The sequence below is a fragment of the Triturus cristatus genome, chromosome 5_1, assembly GCF_964204655.1.
Source record: "Triturus cristatus chromosome 5_1, aTriCri1.1, whole genome shotgun sequence".
Lineage (NCBI taxonomy): Eukaryota > Metazoa > Chordata > Amphibia > Caudata > Salamandridae > Triturus > Triturus cristatus.
The window spans coordinates 281,850,322-281,871,023 of NC_140587.1; positions in this window are offsets into that span (position 1 = coordinate 281,850,322).

The window sequence follows — 20,702 nt, forward strand, 5'->3', positions numbered from 1 at the left end:
TCTGTGAGAAGATCTACTCACACAAAATGACAACCTACTTGTTCAATTTTACTTTTGATGAATTCCGCTTGCAAATACACCTATTGTGAAGCATAAACGTCAATTTGTATTGATAAATGCAGCTATTGGTACACCTAAGTGTCACTTATTCACACGAGCAGCACTGTGAGTGGAGTCCTGAGCTGGCGGGATGACACTGTCCATTGTGCTCTTCATGAGTCCAAGAACCTAGGCTCAGGGGTGAGGGAAGGAGAAGAAGCAAACATACACAGCTCTAAAGAAGTTGAACGGCTCCTAACCTTCTGCAATTCAGAAATCTCCTCAAAGACCCCTCATCCCGCTCAACATGCCTTTCATGTCAACAATTTTGAATTATTAAGACCACTGTTCAGTGCTAGGTTCTCACCACACAAACATCCCTCCACACATACATATGTTTGAGACTAACGCATTGCCCCATTTTTTCTTTGCTTAATCTCTTTTTCTGACAGTTTACCCACCCACCCACCACAATATCTTTTTTCCTTTCCGACATATCTATGCACACTGGCGCCCCATGGCAGCTCAGGCCGCTTCTGGCATCCAACTCCACAGCCCCGTGCCAGCTTACACATCTTCTTGTTCCTGGTGTCTATGCGTAGATCTTTGTGCCACCCAATGCAAGGTCACATCTGCCCACTCTTCCCATTCCTGTTTCTTCCTAGACCCCCTGCCAGTCTTGACTTGTTTCTTCTCTCCCCTTTCACCGGTACAGTGCTCAGTTTCTTTTCCTCGCATTTTGTCCGTCACTGCACAATTGTCTTGGCAATATAGAGAATGCTACTATTTAACGTTTACATTTGGCCACAGCATAGTGTCCTGTAACCTAAAACATGTTTGTCATATTTGTTCAGTACGTCAAGAGCCCTTGTTTATGAAAAAAGAACCCTGATGCCTGTCACCAGTACATGCCAGAGGATCACCCCTCTAGCACCTCAACACCAAAGATTACTCGCTACCGCCAGGGGTGGTCTGTTTTTTTGTTTATTTCCCTCTAGGCGATACCTCAGACAATGCCACCCTTTTATGCTGGTTTTTTAAAAAAAATTGAAAAAAGTAGAATATGTGCGGAATGCTCTGCGTGACAAGTTTTCCTCATTCCCCACAAAGAGGAATGTGTAATACTTGCACAGTTTAGCCCTCCCTGCTCAGAGGGAGATCTGTAATGACCTTAATTACAGTAAGGTACTTTAAGTTGCTTTCTCTGCTTGGCCCCTGACAGTGCTTGATAACTTGTTCCCCACCAGGGGAGCCTGTGTGTGGTACCTGCCAGCTAGAGGGACAGGAGGACCCTGTGGGCAGGTGCTGCATGCAGGTTTCCCTACTGGGGAAGTTGGTTTAAAAGAAGTGTCAGGGACCCAGGTAATGTCATTACCTTATTGCAATTACCTTCAAGGTAATTCATTTGCCCGACCCCTGACAGAACTCCTGAAAGCAACTATATTGGACTTTGGGCCTAGTTTTTCTTCACCCACAGAGGAGCTCCAATTACGCTCTGCAGGTTAGAAAAAATGTGCCTGTGTGGAATTCGGAAGGTGCACCCAGAGCAAGCCATGGGGTGCTCTTGTGTCACACGGAATACCCTCTACAGGACTTCAACTATGACCTTATGCGACAAGTGAGTACCCATGAGCACATATAGTCTTGCTCCTGGGAACCCAATAAAAACTTCCTAGGGCTACCTTTAACCAAGGGCATGCCTGTCTATCACTCCACCGCCTTTCACGAGGAGTCTCCGAAGAGCACTTTTTGTGGCGGTGTCTCTGCTGCACCCTTGTCATCACTGAATAGATTCTTGATCACCTCCTACAATCGTCGTCTTATAGTCCATGCCTGCGGGTTGCTATCCTCTTCCTCTAAGGAGCTGTATTGACCAACATTACAACTTGCCTGTGTCCAGTGCACGATGTGAGCTGCTTGAAATCGTCCTCAACGTGTGCCTATGACCTAGCCTACATGTCAATGTTCTCACCCTTAATGGATTGAATAGACCATCCACCATGGCAGCCTGTTATCAATCCATATTGTGTATACAGCTCAACTCTCCTCCATGAGTGATCCATTGAGATCTGTGTAGCCAGGCACAGTCAGGCAGAATCAACAACAAGCATTTGCAATGCAATAGGTCTCGCATTTACGCAAGTTTGAGCTATTGGCATTGTAAATGACAATGCCTTTTATTTATGTTTTGGTTTTGAAAACATAAATAAAAGGCATTGTCATTTACAATGCCAATAGCTTAAACTCGCGTAAATGTGACACCTATTGCATTGCAAATGCTTATTTTAAATGACGCAGCTCGGCGCAGGAAATTGCTTGCAGCACCAGTGTGCTATTTCATTTTAAATATCCCCCTTATTTCGTAGCACTGTAACATATTAATGACAGTCAGTCACATGCTGGCACTCTAGGTGCAGTTGCCTGGTGGTTTAGAACCAATCATGTGCATGTGATCACATTTATTGTTAGCATCAATAAGCATAAGCATGTTTCTGCAGCTCTAAACTCCCCAGAAACAAATGCCAACACTCTCGCAGTGACTTCTACGGGGCTCGGTTTCGATGTGTGTGATGATGGTGTTAAATGTAACTGCATGGTTCTTTCTACTCGCTTTAGTATCACTCAAAGTGTCATGCTTTAGGCAAGAGAATTTCAAGTATAAGCACGCTGAAACCACAGAAATGTCCCACATAAGAGGTCTGGAAACTTGACGCTATGCCAATGTTGGGAGACATTGGAGATTTCACAAGCAGGATGTCCAGGTACTGTTGCCGTTTCGTAGTTCCTGATCAGGAGTGTGAGGTACGTGAAAATGGAAGCTGCTGATACATAAAAAGCCGCGAGGTGATGTGGATAGCAGGGCAGCTTCCTGAAGCGGAGGATTAATAACACAGTGGCTCGAGAGAGAGAGATGCTGTTTCCATCACTCCAACACAAGGGCTTTAAAACGAGTGGAAGCGACGGTGCGCCTCATTCTTCACCAGTTCTGCACGTTGCAGTCCCAGGCACGCGCAGATAATGCAGTAATTGTGATTCTCAAAAAGTTACCGGCACTACAGGAAATTGAACTGAAAGAAAGCACAAAAATGCCTGTTTTATTTTGCATACACATGCCACATGGTGGAAAAACAATTGTGGGAGAGCTGTTAAAAGAATACGCTGTCCTCTGAAGCACTCTTCCTGCAATTTAAAAAAAAGCACTGTAAAAACAAGCACGCGAGTTGTGCGCGCGCACGCGCCACAACGAGACATCTGGTTTCAATTATCGCGCCCGTGTCTGGGCACGATAATTGAAACCACATGGCGGCCGTGCGGGTAACCGACACCAATAGGCCATGGGCGGAGCAATGCGCCCGCCTTTACACAATTGCGTGCTGTCTTTGTTAAAAAGACGCACGCAAAGGCCAATAGCGTGGGGCAAAACAAAAAGCACACGCACGAGTGTGTGCGATTGTTAGGTCAGTTTTTGAAAGTCTTTAAATGAATTCTTCGCCAGAACAGCGCATGTGCGCTGTTACAGGCTCGACCTAAAAATGTGAGAGGCATGTGCAATATCTCTCACAGCTCTTCCTCCCATTACATTCCTCCGCATAGCGACCTAGCGTAAGATAAGATCACCACTCAGGCCACTCACACACTACACAGAAGGCTTTCAGTCTAGTCCTCCTTGCAATGTGAACGTGCTTGCAATCAACCACTCCTGCACCTTCTAGCGTGCTACCCAACAGCGAATTCACTTTGCCACCAAATTCAAAATACAATACAAAGTAACACATATCAGCAATTTTTCTTTTCTCACAAAGTAAAGCATCCAATAGACTATTTTGGAAAATGGCATTTATATAAAGTAACTTTTTGTTCTGGCTTAAGGTTTTACGTTGCCTTTTGAGGCTTATCATTGTTTGAGTTGGTAACTACACTAAAGCTATTTGCTGATCTAAGAGCTTCTTATGCGGTGAAGTGAGAGCAAGGACAACAAAACATGATATCAGTCGAAGGTTTTTTAGTTGTTCCACATTCAGGGTTTTTAGGAGAGTACATTACAAGGTCACCTGGTCGGAGGGGTATCAATTTTGCCCAAACAAATTATATGGCAGATGAGTTTTGTTTTCTTTCGGCATATGATTTAAAAATTAAAACAAACTTCTCCTACATCTGTACCATACCTACCCTTTTACTAAGGTCTTTACTTTAGTTCGTAATATAGCATGATCAGGACGCTGACCACAGGGACTGTGCACTATAACATACTATTGTAGCACATACACATAACATGTGGAAATAGGTCAGGCACTATTTTAAGTGACATTGACGGTGTGGCAGTACAGTTAAGAGAAAGTAGTCATTGTTAAGAGAAGGTCTCTAAGAAAGGGCAGTTTGAGGTTCCTCTTTAATGGGAATATTGAGAAAGCATGTCTGAAGAGCATTGCATATCTTGGTGCGTTTCCAAAGAAGGATTGTTTGAGAGGTGAGATCTTCCTTGCTTGAGGAGCATGGCTTCTGAGGATTCTGTTTCTGCCGGATATCTGAAGTTCTTGAGATAGATATTCTGGCTTCTTCAGGTGTGTCAAGTTGCAGGTGATACATGCAGTTTTGTATGTAGAGCAACATCCAAGGGGAAGTCAATCAGTAGATATAAGGACAGGTATGATTGTCTCAGATGAGAGGCTGAAATCCTTTCCAAAGTGTGCCGATTATTAAGAAACTAATCCAAACTGGCATTGGTAGTTGAGGGTCTCAAAGTTGAGGCACCGAGTTCTTGGCACCGAATACGCGATTGTGCAAATTTGACTCAGCAGAAGAAACTACACCAAACCTTGGGATAGAGGTTTAGCGTACATTTATTAGAATAGAACGGCTAATGCTGAGAATAATCATCTACAATAACAAATAGCAGCAGGAATGAAAATACATCTTTAACAATTAAACTGTCCATCAAATACTTCCCTTTGCAGTTTGCGTTGTGTTGCTTTGCATTGTGTGGCACGCAGGGACCCGCTCAATGGTCAGTCCAAGTCTGGAGGCCGAGGCACAACAGAGAAGGGCAGCCTATGTAACAAAGAATCATTGTCTATGCCTACATTGAGTCTCCACTATGTGCGTTTTGTGCAGCCTTATACAGGTAGAAGGTTGGCAATTGTCCCTTCAAGAGCCTTCTAGCTCGAGAATCTTCAAGCCCCTCTGTACTTTCACATGCATCATATGTTTGTGGAAGTGTGTGGACCCGTTGCTCAATGCATGCATTTTCACTGATTATGAAAGGATGGATGGGCTGTTTACAGGCCCATCTCTAACCAAAATAGCGTGAGCGTGCACGGATCTGCATCTGTGTGCTTGTGATTCATGAAGGTTTAACATTGAGTGGACATGTGAATACTATGTGTAGGAAATATGCTTTTTTCTGCGTGGTCACCCCAGTTTTTTTCACCTTTTTCTTGGACTCTGTTTTTGCTGGGCTTAGAAATGTGTGCACTGTTACCCCTTAAACTGAAGTGAAGTGCCTGTGATCCCCCTTCAAACATGGTGAAATTGACTTATCCTCAATTGACTTATTTAAGTTACATGTAAGTTCCTAATTTATAGTTTAGAAAATGTACCCAGGGTGTGCAAGATACATGCCATACGTAGACTTCAGCACCTATTGTGATATCAACATATCAAAAGAGTAAGCATCGAAAACAGCTCTATGCCTCCCAGGTGTAACATGATAGCAGAATCTTGAACACTGCCGCTTAGACCTGTCAAAATCACCCTTTGCACAGGTAGGAAAACCTGGTTTTAAATATCAAATATATCACCCCTAAGGACACCTTGTTGTCCACAAGACAGGATGCGTAATATTTAGGGGGGAACATGTGTGACATTCAAAATGGCATGTTCCCAGTGACTAGTCCCATAACAGCATTGTGCTGATCTAAATCTTAATCTATAGCTTTTGAGCAGTACCAGCTGCAGATTCCTTTCGAAGATGTATTGCATACTAAAATATCAATTCTACTATACTGTTATTAAATATATTGGAAATGTAACGTTTATAAAGTTACCTTTAACCTGCCCGAATTTGCTGAAGGCTAATTTCCACTATCTCTCCAGTTACTGCCTAGCCTGTACTTGGCCTAAATGAGATGTGAAAGAGGTTTGAAAAGTGCTAAAGAAGCAGGGACAATGGCCTGGGAATGGGATGTGTTTTTCTACCTCTGGTAGGAAGACCACTTGGGGTGGGCTCAGGAACATAATTAACTTCAAACAAGCCTGACCTGTACAAGTAAATGTTAGGTGACACCTTGGAGGTTGAGGGCCTCGGGAGGAAACCCAAAAAACCTCTCAATAATGTGCTCCACACTACTAGTCCTCACAGCAACTAATTCAGCCATTTTGCAAATCGCGCAGGGCATTAATCACTGTAAATGGCCTTCTTTGCAATTATGAGGGTATTGTCAATTACAAATTTCAAATTTCAAAGCTTTATTCGACAGCATGTCAGAAAAGCATGTTTACATCCTAACAATAAATATAAATACTATTTTTAAGAACAATGTACCATTTTTAAAATTACATTAAACCATAATGCTGGCGAATAGTTCCGATGAATTAATACCATCAATTTAAAAAACAAACCTTTATAATAAAAGTAGAACAATGACCTTAGTGTCGGATACTCATTATCCAGCTTCTAGCATTTTTAGGGTACGCGAACGTATTACCCAGGCCCACCCCAAGAATTTTGCTACAGCAATAACCAGGCATGGGGTGCAATCAGATTCGAGTATCCTTAGGGCATCCTTGTATCTACGTATTCCCAAATTTAAACATACTGGTTTTATCCACCTTCGACGTGGGGTAACATACAATGGACAGACAAACAATAGATGGCCAGCATCTTCAATCAAATCTCGACAGTGAGGACAACTATTATCATGATTAGATAACCAATTTTGGGTGAATGCTTTAACAGGGAGAGACCCAATTCTAAACTGAAAATACAGTTTTCTATCAGAGGGCCTCTCTATGTAATCCCAAAATGCCTCACAAGATGGAATACATTTAATGTCGAGGTATCGTCCTGTTAGATTGGAATTCTGGCCAGTGTTAAAAGCAGATGTTAAAGTCATGTCCCAGTAAATTTTTTTGAGTACAGGCTTTGGAGGAAATTTTAACCCATTTGGATCATTCCATAGATGCCCCAGGTCTAGTTTTATTAACAAGTCTCTGATTTCTTTAAGCCATGCTATAGAGTGAAAATGGTCAGCCCTAATAATGTCTTTTAGGGCAGTAGCATAGTGCGCAAGTTCCGGTGTGACCATGATGCGTCGCCAATAAAGGAGTGGGCGCAATCGTGCCAAATCCTCAACTCTTTTCCTACCAAGATCATATGCTAGTGGAATCATTGGGGTACTTCGGGGAACTCCCGTTAAGCAACGTAAGAACTTATTTTCAGCTAATCTTAATTGTTTCAGGTTGCCAAAGCCCCATAATTCCGATCCATATAGTACAGCACTAATAGCCTTCATATTGTAAATCTCTAAGGCTGGAGTGATGGGTTTAGTCAAGGATAGTTTATATTTCGAAACAATTGCTCCCGCTAACTGGTGAAATTTTAGGGCAGCCATATCAATATGGTTTGTCCATTTCATATTGTTCTGGAGGGATATCCCTAGATATGTAAATGCCTCTACTTGTTCCAGCGGGGTGCCGTTGAATTTAATAACACCTCTAAAATTTTGTCGCTTGTTTAAGCACATAAACTTTGTTTTGGAGGTGTTTATTTCAAGACCACGTTCTCGACAAAAGTCACCGAATGCATTTAGCGCCTTCTGCAGGCCGCTAGGTGTCCGTGAGACTATCAGTGTGTCGTCCGCGAACATGAGAACAGGCACGCGAGACCCAGCCAATACAGGAGCGTCTGTGGGGGAACGGCTCAGATATTCTACAATGCCATTGATAAACAGGGAGAACAACGTGGGTGCCAAGACACATCCCTGCCGAACACCACGCTCTACAGGGAATGTGTCAGTAACCTCCCCCTGCGTTCCCCACCTAATTTGTGCATAGTTGTTCTTGTGCAAGCGGACGAGTAATGTTAGCAGTTCCGGTGCTATCCCTGCTTCGTCGAGAACCCTCCATAGTTTGGTGCGAGGCACTAGATCAAATGCGGATTTTAAGTCTATAAAAGCCGCATAAAGGGTCCCATTGGTTAGCTTTACATTCCTCCAATAGAGTGCTAGAAAGTAAAATACCTGGTCAACCGAGCTAGTACATGGTCTAAACCCAGCCTGGAATGGGGACAAAATGTTGTTTTCTTCAATCCAGGTATGTAGTTTATTTTGTACTAATCGACCTATCAGTTTCTGAGCAGAATCAATGAGACTGATAGGTCTATAGTTACTGGGTAACGATTTGTCCCCTTTTTTGAAAACTGGGATTATTTCAGCCCCTTTCCATGAGGGGGGTACGGGCGCCCCCATAGCTATAGAATTTGCTAGGTATTGAAAGTACTGACACCAGGATGATCTATCAGTTAAAAATACATCCGCAGGTATCCCGTCCATACCGGGGGCACGGCCCCTGGTTATACAGTCTAATGCTAGATTTACATCTTTGATCGTGAACACCTGCGTATGAAAATAAATAGCCGGAGGGGGTGGGTGCTCACCTTCTCGCGAGACTGAAGCATATTGTGGTTTGAAAAAATCAACCCATTGGTTTATTGCCACATTATTTTGGGGAGATGGTGCAACCCCGCCTCTATCCCACTTCACTATCGCCCAAAACTTCTTTTGATCCTTGGACAAACAAGCAGTTTTCAAATCCTGCCAGTGATCCTCATCCCATTCCTTCTTTGCCACTAGCTGTGTGTGTTTATATAGCTTTCTAGCAGATCTCACATTTTCCATATTTTTCGATCTAAGGGCCAAACTTAAACTCTGGCGAGCTGTTCTACAGGATTTGTTGAACCATCCCGCCATAAGTTGTTTGCCCTTATTAGATTTCTCACCCACTAGGGGTTTTTTAAAGAATTTTTGGAGATTTAGAAAAAAAGTGGTATGGACCTCATCCATTGATGAAAAAAATGTATTGCCAATCGTTTGTGTATTCAATTTAGCCACTTCATCAGTTACCACTTTTTTAAGATCTTCTAATTCCTCAGGCTTCTCTATGAATCTACCCCATTTAACATGCCTCATGTTGTTTGATGCGACAACATCCAGGCTGATTTTCCCACCATTGATTTCAGGTTCTATGGGCTCATTGGAGGTTTGTAGTTCCAAGCACAGGGCGTTATGATCACTATCTTCTCGTGCGATTATGGTCATATCGTTCAATCTAGCCCAAATCCTTATATCCACTAGAAAATAATCAATACGACTAGTGGATCTGCCATTGTCAAACGTATTTGCGCCCTGGCGATCTGACCGAGTACGTCCATTAGCAGCTCTGAGCCCTCTCTCTAAGCAGAGTGCTTTGAGTTGGATGGCCGCGGCAGTCCACCTCTTAACCGGGGGTAGATCCAGCTGGGGAACCCCCCACCTACTATCCTCTTCTTCTGCTAGAAACTGATCCTCCGAGCCAAGAGGCTCGAACGTCGTGTTAAAGTCGCCACCCACTACAATAGGCTTCTCCGATGGTAATACAGAAAGGTGATGGTCTAAGGCGGATATCACATCAGATGAGGTGCCTCCAACCGTCCCTCTAGCATAGATATTCGTTATAACCACTCCCTGGTCATTAGGCCAGGTGATATTTAATGACAGGATGTCGCTAGATTGAAGACTATGTTGGTCGATCTTACAGCGTAGGGCTTGGCGGATCCAAATTATCAAGCCTCCTGAGGGACGACCTTTAGTTTTTTTAGTAGCAGGTACATAGAAGTTAAGGAAACCCAAACGATAAACCGGGCCCGTTGACCATGACTCTTGGAATAAGATTATGTCGAACTGGTCGACAAAGATGTGCCACTCAGGACAGTGCATTTTATTGCCAATTCCTGCAAGATTCCAGGATAAAACGGACAGATGTGACTCGGGTTTAAAAGGACTAGTAAACTCATTTAACGTTGGTGAGCTTTGAGTCTCACCTCCAATCCTATTCACATAATCAACACTACTGCTTGGGATGCCTAATGATTCATTTATTGGTGCCTGGAGTACAATATCTCCGGATCCTAGATGGATGGGTAATGTTGATCTATAAAGTTCCTTTACAATGGGCTGGGTAAAACTGGGGTTGCTTATTTCAATACTGTCTTTGCAACTGGCTGACACTATAGGGATAGATAAAGTATCGTGCAAAGTTGATACAATATCCTCAAATCTAACATTCCCATCAAGTCAATCACAGTCGTTCAGATCTGACAGAACCCCAAATCTATTTTCTATGTTGATGTTCCACATCCTAGTGAGGTCACTCCCACCCCCTATACTAGGCAATGGGGTCCGCCCTTTCCTCACTGTCGCTTGATTTACCTCCCATTTCTTTTTACAATAGAAAAATTTAAGTGTTAAGGGAATGATAGTGCCATGTCTCTGTTGTGGGGGAAATATATTATACAGGACATTAGGGAGGACAGCTGGGTTAGAAAAGTTGATAACCACACAATCCCCAGCATACTTTTTAGGATCATGGCCTAACCATGAGACCCTTCTTGCCATGATAATTTCGCCAGCTAGTTGTCTCGCTCCCCAAGGAGACATCCTCATATTTTTTATCAACCAGTGTAGAGATTTACTAATAAGAGAAGATGTAGTTTCTATTTTGTCAGGTGGTAAAATAGGTACATTGACAAGAACCAATGTGGTAGGAAGGGCCTCAACAATACATTGGAACTGATCATTCGCTGGGCGTTGAGCAAGTCGGTCAATAGGAGGGCCTGGTTTAAATGCCTTCTGGGAATTCTCGTCAGTTGTAGATTGCAAAAGTGGAGGATTCACTATCTCTTTTTGTGTAACCCTTCCCTCCCCTCTATCAGGTAGTGCTGTCAGGGTACGGCGGCTTAATGCCGAAGGCTCAACTCTAGGCACTTCTTCTACAGGTCTATTTAGTAAGGAACTTAATCTGGCTACCTCTGTCATTAATTTATCAATTCTGGCTACCAGAGGAGTAATAACACTCTCAATTTTAGTATCAATCATATTTGCTATTTTCTTGGACAATTCATTCTCAGAATATTTAGCAATTAGAAACTCTGGTGCCTCAGCTTTTCTCGCGATTTTAGGTGCAGAGGTTGCCTTTTTTTCCCCTGGGCGGGAACCATTACTTCTAGCCTGAGTTTTCCTACAGGCTCTAACTTGCCTGGTTCTAGGAGGAGGGATGGAAGAATCGGAATCAACTAATTCGGTGTCCGTGTGCAAATCTACATCAAGAATAGGTTGTGAGGTAACTGTTGGATGGACACTTAATTCAAGAATATCACTCACTAAAACATCAGTTTCAATTGGGGTGCTAGTATTAACCAATGAAGGAGAAGCCAACAGCGAATCAGACAAGGGTGCTGGCAAAGGAGAGTTTTGAGGAGAATTTTGAGAGCAGTTTAACCCCAGTGAAGCCCTCCTGTCGTTATTAATTTTACTAACAATCTGCACCATATAATTGTCCATAATGTTCACACTTGCTGACTTTTTCGATTTTGGCATTTTACCACACAGCTATGACAAGTATACTAATAGTTTACAGCGGCTTGATATCAGCTGTAAGTAGTTCAATTATCAATGGAGCCCAACGAGCCAGAGATCAGTAAAACACTCACTCAGTCACTTTCAGGGGAGAAAAGGTCCGTCCTGTCCTCTGTCGTCCTCGGACGGCCTCAGACGGCCCGCCCTTTGCCCGGGCTTAGCCCGGCGCCGACCCGCGCGCGATCCCGCGTCACGGGGGCTCCCGTTAGATTTATGCGCCTTCAAGCGCGCTTCCGATGACGTGGGCGGGTTCGTCCCGCAAGGGTTGCTGGGAACTGTAGTTTCCCTGCACACAGCGGCCGTGTAGATGGTAGGTGCGGCAGCGGCAGGGAAACACCGAATTGCACTAGTGTGGTCGTCCTCTGATGCTGGTAAAAGTAACGTGGCACAGGGAGCAGGTAGGCTGTGAATCTGCTTCGTGAAAAGACACCCCCCGTCAATTACAAGCTGGTAACACTCGATTGCACTATGACTTTCAGTATCTATCCATGCATTTTCACGCAAAACAGGCAGAAAAGTAGGCCACCTGCCAACTTCTGCTCTATGCCTGAGCTTTACACTCCACACTCACTCTAGAATAGATGCAGACACAATTCTAAGCATGCTAATTGCCTCAACTGCCTTAACATTCCATAAAGGGTGCTACTATGCATTGCCTTTCTCAAAATAGGCAATTTTCAATTTATCATCCTTGAAAGGTTGAAAGTCTACTGTAAAGCTGTCAGCATTTGAATGAGTGATTTACATTTCAATCAGATTTCAAGAGCAGACATATCAGTTTGGTTATCTTAGAGCTGGTGCATGGTGATTCTAACATATTACTTTACATACATTTGTGTCTTACCTTGTCATTGTCATAGTTATCAAACCCATATATATTCTAATTGGTATAGTTTAAGGAATCCTTGACGCTGTGTTGCAGATATTGCTTAGCACTGTATGTGGAGAGCCCCAGTCTTTTGGTGCAAAAAGTTGCTTTGATTGCCGAAAGTCCACTTAGGAAGTTGTAAGACTTGATTTAACCACTGTCTATTGTTGGTCTTCATGGGCCATATATACAGGCTAACAACTGGCTATGTAAATGATTCTCATTTAGTTGTAAGCCCTTAAAATACCATGGATTCAAACCCAATGGACCAAGGTTGGACACCACTGTAAATAGACTTTATGAATAAAATGTTGCCATTTAGGGCTCAGAGGTGATGTTTTAAGAAGGGTTTCAAAGTTTCATTCTCCATTTATGGAGATCCCTTTCCAGTGTTTGTCACACAAATCTCCCACATTCCTGGCATTGTACAGAAAAGACACCTTACCTTGAAACTGTGCCAGATGAAGGGTAGTGTCCTGAAATAGTTACTTACGATCAAGATCTCAAGATCTGGGTTTTGCCCCAGTGTTGTGCAAGCATTTTTCCTATTCCCTATTGGTGTTTTCAAGCCGTTCACTTATGTTTGTCTTTATAACCAATCTCCCTCTCGGGTGGTTCTGGGTGTCATCCTCACACATAAGAAAGTGAAGGTGATGTGGCTCAGTAAGAGTGGCTTGGGTGAATGTACACATTGTAGAATATAGGCAACTGGAATAATTCTGCTAGATTTGCACAAGAAGGACCGTCGTTGGTTGATTTTGCTGAGACATTCTTAGCTTGAATCGAGTAGGCTATAAGAAAGGATTCTATCCAGTAAATTGCAGAAAACCACACTCACAATTTACATTTGAAGTAGAATATGGAAAATCTGGGGCGCCATCAGACAACAGATGCCATGTTGATCAAGGAGGATTGCCGATTGATGTTCTAAGTCTTTAGAAATGTGTTTTAACATTGACTCTCAGCCTTGTGATGGACTTCTACATTTAAGCCACCACACAGGTTTCCATTGGCAGGTTATAGAGTTTTAATTTGTAAATAGTTCCTCAACTTTGGTCAGCTTCATTAGATTGACACCTGAGAAAGTGGTTTGAAATATGGCTGGAGATAGCTGGGGTAAAGAAATGGTTCAGGATGCAGTTACTGTTTTCATAGTACCTTTCACCTATGTGAAGAAGTCCATGGGATCCCTGAAGTGGTAATCTGATTATTATGGTGTGTTCTTCAGGGCCTATCTAGATTCTCAGACGATCTTGAAGAGCTTATTCTTCGAGTTTCCTGTCCCGACATTCTGTCCGTCGAATGGGCATTCGTTACTGAACCAAGATGTCTTTTCAGGTGGATTTTGCAATGGGTTGTCTTTCGACACTTTCATTGTAATCAGAACAAATCTGTTTGAGATTTTGTCCTGCACACTACAATTAACTAATTTAGCACCATTTTGCTCATTACTCCATTGCAGCCGCGGCCGCTGCAGGTAAGAGCGGTGGGGCCGGGTAGGGGGGAATTTTGAGAGACGAACACAAGGGAAAATTAAATAAATAAATAATTTTCCCTCTTGGTTGTCTCTCAAAATCCCCCCCACCGACCCCCCCCCCCCTCCCCAACTGGGCACCACCGCTCTTACCTGCAGCGGCCGTGACTGCTCCATTGGCTACTGATTTCTGATTAAAACGGAAATCTTTGTAAAATAAATGTAAGCTAGTCTTCCATTTGCTGAACAGTGTCGTTTTTTCAATGATACTTGATAGTTTAATAGTTTATAACTATTAAACTATTAGAGATATAGGAATAGTAAATCTATACTTTCCTATATGCACTTACCTTTCAGTATCTTCTCCTTTGATATTCTGTCTTCAATATGCTTCTAGCATGATTTTCTGGGGGTCGATATTCAGTAATACGTTCTATCATTATGTGATGTATACAGGAACGGTTATTCTTCCGGTGATGCCTTTCTGGTTAGATGATCCAAATAAAAGAAAAACTCAAAGCTCAGTTGATTGATTGCTACATCATTAAATCGTCCCTTGACATTCTGAGTAAAGATCCCCCCCAATTTCTTTCACAAAGGTCTAAAACCTAAGAAAGATCTTCCACCAACAATTGCCTTTTACAAAAATCAGAAGGGGGATGGGAGTACACTGCTTCACCTCCCAGCACAGTTCACCCCTTAGCATTATGGTAAATGCAGTCACGTTAAATGCTTATTTGTATTTTTTCTGAAGTGTTTCACCAAAGTTGGTGTAGGTTTATGCTGTGAATCTATAGACACATGTGTTTCTGGATATTATCCTTCACCAGTAGAGATAAAAAACGAAATTCATCTGGGGTTGCTGATTAGGCTGCCACAGTCCTTTCAGGTCTCGGTACCTCTCTCTGGCGCACAGGGTAATATCCAGAAACACATGTGTCTAGAGATTGTCAGCACTAACCTGCATCAACATTGGTGAAACACTTGAGCAAAAACTAAAGTAAGCAGTTAAAATTAACTACATTTACCATAATGCTAAGGGGTGAACTGTGCTGGGAGGTAAAGCAGTGTGCTCCCATCCCTCTTCTGTTTGAAGAGGGTTCCTTGAGCCATTGAGCTGATGAGCATTTGGAGATGCACCTGTGTGCCAGAGAGAGGTACTGAGACCTGAAATGATTGTGGCAGCTTGCTAAGTAAACCCAGATACATTTCGTCTTTTATCTCTACTGATGAAGGATAATATCCAGAAACACGTGTGTCGAGAGATTGACAGCACTAACCTGCATCAACTTTGGTGAAACACTTCAGCAAAAACTCAAGTAAGCATTTAAAATGAACTGCATTTACCATAATGCTAAGGGGTGAACTGTGCTGGGAGGTGAAGCAGTGTGCTCCCATCCCTCCTCTGTTTGAAGAGGGTCCCTTGAGCCATTGAGCTGTTGAGCATTTGGAGATGCACCTGTGCGCCAGAGAGAGGTACTGAGACCTGAAATGATTGTGGCAGCTTGCTAAGTAAACCCAGATACATTTTGTCTTTTATCTCTACTGATGAAGGATAATGTCCAAAAACACGTGTGTCTAGAGATTGACAGCACTAACCTGCATCAACTTTGTTGAAACACTTCAGCAAAAACTCAAGTAAGCATTTAAAATGAACTGCATTTACCATAATGCTAAGGGGTGAACTGTGCTGGGAGGTGAAGCAGTGTGCTCCCATCCCCCTTCTCTTTTACAAAAATCAACTTTGTCTGTATAATCACCACCTAAAAACTCACTTCTGTGAGAAGAACTTTCTCTTTGATAAACTTTCTGAGGAAGTGTCTATTATCATGACCTGCTCACTTTCCCAATTAACTATTTCAAGGTTCTGTGCCTTTAACTCACAAACAACAGGGAAACCAGCTATAGGCATTTAAAGGTTTTGTGGTGCCAATGCTCTGTTTTCTTTCGTCCCCACAATTATAAAACCTGTACTGAAAACTTTCTATCAAAAAAACAATGCTGTTTGAAGCTTAGTTCTAACTTTACAAAAGAATAGCCAAACCCAAAGTTTTAAGTAGATATTACCACACAGGAAACACTTTGGCCTTTAAAGAGGTTGCATCATGGAACTCCATGCTTCTGTCAGACGCAGCCACATTTAAAGTCCTACCTGCTCTACTATGCCTTCAACTCCCTTCATCGTCCATCTTCATCTCTCTAGTCACACTACATAAAAGTTCTTCAGTTTTATTTAGATATATTCCTCTAAGCACTCTTTGACACTTCAAGAAGGAACTCAAACCTTCCCTTCTTATCAACTTTCTAAACTTCTTCTCAGTTACTCTTCCTCAGGCTAAATTGACCAACTCCTCATTCAGTATAGCCTCTTCCTGGCACTTCCTAACTTTCCATTTGGAAACAAAGGAATGGAAATGCTAATATGTGGACAAGCAATGGAAACATTATTATACTCTGATAGTAGCCAGTTCCCTGTAACGCATCTTTTGAGTTCACTGTAAAGCTTCCCACTGCTCTGCAAGACTAGATACACCCCAAATTCCCCAATAAAATTAATAAATAACCTTGTGGTTATTAGTGAAGTCCCCGTTTCAGCTTTGCATACGTGCTCACTGAACGTGACAAGCATGAACCTGTGCATGTGGATTTATATAGCTCAAAACCTAGCTACAAATGGAGTATCTTGCTTTGCTGCAATTATGAAATAACTCCAGAGATCTTGATTTTGCCTTGCTGCTAATATTGCATATCCCAATGGAGATCTTGATCGTGCTTAACTGGAAGTGTTACATAGACCAATTGAGATCCTGATTTTGCTTTGCTGCAAGTGTTACATAGGCCAGCAGAGTGCTTGAGTTGGATTTGCTGTGAGTATTCCATAGACCAGCAGAGTGCTTGAGTTTGCTTTGCTCTGAGTATTGCGTAGACCAGCAGAGTGCTTGAGTTTGATTTGCTGTATTACATAGATCAGCAGAGTGCTTGAGTTTGATTTGCTGTGAGTATTACATATACCAGCGGAGTGCTTGAGTTTGCTTTGCTGTGAGTATTGCGTAGACCAGCAGAGTGCTTAAATTTGCTTTGCAGTGAGTATTACATAGGCCAGCAGAGTACTTGAGTTTGCTTTGCTGTGAGTATTACCTATACCAGCAGAGTGCTTGAGTTTGATTTGCTGTGAGTATTACATAGGCCAGCAGAGTGCTTGAGGTTGCTGTGCTCTGAGTATTACATAGGCCAGCAGAGTGCTTGAGTTTGATTTGCTGTATTACATAGGCCAGCAGAGTGCTTGAGTTTGCATTGCTGTGAGTATTACATAGGCCAGCAGAGTGCTTGAGTTTAATTTGCTGTGAGTATTACATAGACCAGCAGAGTGCTTGAGTTTGATTTGCTGTGAGTATTACATAGACCAGCAGAGTGCTTGAGTTTGATTTGCTGTGAGTATTACATAGACCAGCAGAGTGCTTGAGTTTGATTTGCTGTGAGTATTACATAGACCAGCAGAGTGCTTGAGTTTGATTTGCTGTGAGTATTACATATACCAGCGGAGTGCTTGAGTTTGCTTTGCTGTGAGTATTGCGTAGACCAGCAGAGTGCTTAAATTTGCTTTGCAGTGAGTATTACATAGGCCAGCAGAGTACTTGAGTTTGCTTTGCTGTGAGTATTACCTATACCAGCAGAGTGCTTGAGTTTGATTTGCTGTGAGTATTACATAGGCCAGCAGAGTGCTTGAGGTTGCTGTGCTCTGAGTATTACATAGGCCAGCAGAGTGCTTGAGTTTGATTTGCTGTATTACATAGGCCAGCAGAGTGCTTGAGTTTGCATTGCTGTGAGTATTACATAGGCCAGCAGAGTGCTTGAGTTTGATTTGCTGTGAGTATTACATAGACCAGCAGAGTGCTTGAGTTTGATTTGCTGTGAGTATTACATAGACCAGCAGAGTGCTTGAGTTTGATTTGCTGTATTACATAGACCAGCAGAGTGCTTGAGTTTAATTTGCTGTGAGTATTACATAGTCCAGCAGAGTGCTTGCAGTTGATTTGCTTTGAATATTCCATAGACCAGCAGAGTGCTTGAGTTTGATTTGCTGCAAGTATTCCATAGACCAGCAGAGTGCTTGAGTTTGATTTGCTGCAAGTATTACATAGACCAGCAGAGTGTTTGAGTTTGATTTGCTATATTACATCGACCAGCAGAGTGCTTGAGTTTGATTTGCTGTGAGTATTACATAGACCAACGTAGAGTTTGTGTTTGATTTGCTGTATTACATAGACCAGCAGAGGGCTTGAGTTTGATGTGCTGTGGTACATAGACCAGCAGAGTGCTTGAGTTTGATTTGCTGTGAGTATTACATAGACCAGCAGAGTGCTTGAGTTTGATTTGCTGTATTACATGGACCAGCAGAGTGCTTGAGTTTAATTTGCTGTGAGTATTACATAGACCAGCAGAGTGCTTGAGTTTGATTTGCTGTGAGTATTACATAGACCAGCAGAGTGCTTGAGTTTGATTTGCTGTGAGTATTACATAGACCAGCAGAGTGCTTGAGTTTGATTTGCTGTATTACATAGACCAGCAGAGTGCTTGAGTTTAATTTGCTGTGAGTATTACATAGTCCAGCAGAGTGCTTGAGTTTGATTTGCTGCAAGTATTACATAGACCAGCAGAGTGTGTGAGTTTGATTTGCTATATTACATCGACCAGCAGAGTGCTTGAGTTTGATTTGCTGTGAGTATTAAATAGACCAACGTAGAGTTTGAGTTTGATTTGCTGTATTACATAGACCAGCAGAGGGCTTGAGTTTTATTTGCTGTGAGTATTACATAGACCAGCATGGTGCCTGAGTTTGATTTGCTGTATTACATAGACCAACAGAGTGCTTGAGTTTGATTTGCTGTGAGTATTACATACACCAGCAGAGTGCTTGAGTTTGATTTGCTGTATTGCATAGACCAGCAGAGTGCTTGAGTTTGATTTGCTGTATTACATAGACCAGCAGAGTGCTTGAGTTTGATTTGCCGTGAGTATTACATGGACCAACAGAGTGCTGGAATTTGATTTGCTGTTAGTATTACATAGACCAGCAGAGTGCTTGAGTTTAATTTGCTGTGAGTATTACATAGACCAGCAGAGTGCTTGAGTTTAATTTGCTGTGAGTATTACATAGACCAGCAGAGTGCTTGAGTTTGATTTGCTGTGAGTATTACATAGACCAGCAGAGTGCTTGAGTTTGATTTGCTGTGAGTATTACATAGACCAGCAGAGTGCTTGAGTTTGATTTGCTGTATTACATAGACCAGCAGAGTGCTTGAGTTTAATTTGCTGTGAGTATTACATAGTCCAGCAGAGTGCTTGCAGTTGATTTGCTTTGAATATTCCATAGACCAGCAGAGTGCTTGAGTTTGATTTGCTGTGAGTATTCCATAGACCAGCAGAGTGCTTGAGTTTGATTTGCTGCAAGTATTACATAGACCAGCAGAGTGTTTGAGTTTGATTTGCTATATTACATCGACCAGCAGAGTGCTTGAGTTTGATTTGCTGTGAGTATTACATAGACCAACGTAGAGTTTGAGTTTGATTTGCTGTATTACATAGACCAGCAGAGGGCTTGAGTTTTATTTGCTGTGAGTATTACATAGACCAGCATGGTGCCTGAGTTTGATTTGCTGTATTACATAGACCAACAGAGTGCTTGAGTTTGATTTGCTGTGAGTATTACATACACCAGCAGAGTGCTTGAGTTTGATTTGCTGTATTACATAGACCAGCAGAGTGCTTGAGTTTGATTTGCTGTATTACATAGACCAGCAGAGTGCTTGAGTTTGATTTGCCGTGAGTATTACATGGACCAACAGAGTGCTGGAATTTGATTTGCTGTTAGTATTACATAGACCAGCAGAGTGCTTGAGTTTAATTTGCTGTGAGTATTACATAGACCAGCAGAGTGCTTGAGTTTAATTTGCTGTGAGTATTACATAGACCAGCAGAGTGCTTGAGTTTAATTTGCTGTGAGTATTACATAGACCAGCAGAGTGCTTGAGTTTGATTTGCAGTATTACATGGACCAGCAGAGTGCTTGAGTTTGATTTGCTGTGAGTATTACATGGACCAGCAGAGTGCTTGAGTTTAATTTGCTGTGAGTATTACATAGACCAGTAGAGTGCTTGAGTTTGATTTGCTGTGAGTATTACATGGACCAGCAGAGTGCTTGAGTTTGATTTGCCGTGAGTATTACATAGACCAGCAGAGTGCTTGAGTTTAATTTGCTGTGAGTATTACATAGACCAGCAGAGTGCTTGAGTTTGATTTGCTGTATTACATGGACCAGCAGAGTGCTTGAGTTTGATTTGCTGTGAGTATTACATAGACCAGCAGAGTGCTTGAGTTTAATTTGCTGTGAGTATTACATAGACCAGTAGAGTGCTTGAGTTTGATTTGCAGTATTACATGGACCAGCAGAGTGCTTGAGTTTGATTTGCCCTGAGTATTACATTGACCAGCAGAGGGCTTGAGTTGTCTTTGCTGTGAGTATTATACAGCCCAAAGCAGATCTTAAGTTTGCTCTCTAGGTATGGTGGAATGCTACAGTTTACATTGTAGGGTTGTAGGGAATGTGGTATGCTTTGAAGTTTTGAAGCTTGGTGGAGGGAGCTAGAAGAGT